The sequence below is a fragment of the Hemitrygon akajei genome, chromosome 2, assembly GCF_048418815.1.
Source record: "Hemitrygon akajei chromosome 2, sHemAka1.3, whole genome shotgun sequence".
Taxonomy (NCBI): domain Eukaryota; kingdom Metazoa; phylum Chordata; class Chondrichthyes; order Myliobatiformes; family Dasyatidae; genus Hemitrygon; species Hemitrygon akajei.
The window spans coordinates 62064014-62066542 of record NC_133125.1 but is presented as its reverse complement, the minus strand read 5'-3'; positions in this window follow the sequence as shown (position 1 = coordinate 62066542).

Genomic DNA, 2529 nt, shown 5'->3' with positions numbered 1-2529 from the left:
CACTTGTTTAAATTTTTTTTAGCGTTATAATTGTCTATTGCAGTATTTCAAATTATTTTGTTACACCCACAGATTTTGAAACACTGAACTGGTCCTGTTATTAAATTAGTAGAAAACCACATGATGGGTTAACAAATCCCACCATAACACTTATAATGCATATGAATACGCTTTAGTTGTGAAATTAGATGGCATCAGTAAGTGATCATGAAGCTATCAATTTATTCATATAGCTGCTAATTAAATGAATTGGTGACACTCTTCACTGTTCCAGAATGGCAGATAAACTTTGTAAGTCTATTGTAACTCTAGAAAGGCCTCGTCAACCAGGAAGCAAGTGATCTAAGAAGTTGAGAGCAAATAGCAAATATTGTTGGTGACTGTGTCTAGTTCAATCCCAGCAGAAGAGGCAAGCATTCAGATGGAGTTTTTGATTGGGTTGGGTAATAATTGGAAATACAAGTGGCTGTTTTGAAACAGCCGTTAGCAATGTTGACAAATACTAGAGTAGAATTTGCGCTAGAGCAGTACCAGTGTTCAGGTAATATTATATCAAGGAAAGAAGACAGGTCTTGGCTAGAAAAGACAAATATTACTGACACACAAACATGTTCTAGAGTCAATGCACCTGAATGACCAGGCAAGGTGACAGCAACACAACAGGAAGTTATTCAATCAATTGTGTTTACAGAGCAATGCCAATCTCTTCTTTTACTATGGCCCTGCATAACATTCTCTGTCACATGCCCAACAATTACACTGCAAAGGCACTGATCGATTCCATTCCTAGTTCTCACTACTGCCACAAAAGGTGACTTTCAGGGAAGAGACTGCCCCTTATATGTATTGCCTCTTTTGCCCCAAGTTTAAAATGTGTCCCTGATCATAACTGATCTCTTCTACCATGTAGGAAGCAGAATGGTAAACGTTATAGGGGAGAGGAGCACCACCTAACTCAATACAAGGTGAATTGATTGTGTGTGCTTGGGGGTGTAGACATCTTAATGTTTTAAAAAAAAAATGCAGTGGGTATTAACTATTTCAAGACTACACCAAATAACTGCCTACCAGTAGTGTAAAGGACAAATGTGAGTGGTAGAAAAAGATGGAATTGCAAAGGAACAGGTTAGAAGAAACAAAACTACAATTAAGTTTGAGGGGAACATAATTTATGGGTTTGAAAATTTTCTGTCACCCCCCACAACATTATATCTATTGCAGAACTGAAAGAGTAGGACTATGGTAATAAAATTGCAGGGTAGTTAATTCAATATATATTAATTTCCATATATTACCATACAAAAATATGAAGTTAATTATCTTACTAAGCCTTCTTTACCTCCTGCAAATTGGCTGTTACCATCGAGTCTTTTTGATAGCCAATAACTAGATTGTTTGGGGCAGTGCACTGGGTCTCCTCCTGCAGAAGATTTACTAATTTAAAAAAGATGCCAAGAGTATAAACAGCTGGCCAATCAAATTCATTTATACAACTTTGCAATTTAACCCTCTGATCAGCATCTGGGTAATCTGAAGAAGCAAAGAAACATTAAAAACCTAAATAAAAATGCCAGCAGTACAGGTGGTCAGATAAACCCTCAAAGCTTATGTCATTTAATAAGCATGGACAGTGTTTCTCTCATGTCTATGATTCCACTCGGTCCTCTCATCTCCCGATTCTTTCCATAACCTTCTACCTATCTAAGTCTGGAAGTTACATTTATTTTGACTGACCATCTAAGCCTTCAGCAAGAGGAAAGTATCCCTTTCTGAATCTGTCCCTCCACGTCTCCTCTGAATCTCACATTTCAATGAGGTTTCCAGTCCAACAAGTTTACACTTATCCTACTCAAACTTCTCATCAATGATCAACTCTGTCTCCCTAAGAATCGTGCAAATCTACACTGCACAGACTTCAAGGCAAGTATAATCTTTCTTGGATGAGACCAAAACTGCAAATGAAATAAAAAGCAGCAAATCCTAGAAGTACTCAGTCTGTCAGACAGCATCTGAGAGATGTAGAATATTTAAGGTTAATGAACTTGTACTGATAATAAACTGCATTATGATTTATCAGACAATATTCACCACTTTGACTCCAACTGTTGTAGATTCTTCTGCAACTTCCTCACATTTTCCACATTACTGTTCACTCATGTTAGTTGTCCTTATCACACATCTTCATACAGCCCTTTAGGGTTATATGTTTGCACTCTTTCTGCAGTGGCTGAAGTGTCCTATGCTTTTCAAAAACAATGTACAGGTGCATCACCAACGCCTTATAGCAAGATTTATTCTTTTGCACCAATCTCTTTCCAATAAAAAAAATAACATTCTACTTGCCTTCTTCATTTCTCACTCTCTATGCCATGACCTATTTTTCATACACTGGTGCACTAATATTCACCAGTTTCTTGACATTTACAGGATTTTTGATCCTTCCTGTTACAATGAGCAACCTAACCTTTTCCCACATTATTACAAACTCCCTTCTCTACTTCCCTTTGCACTTCTGCTCGGGTAATCCCT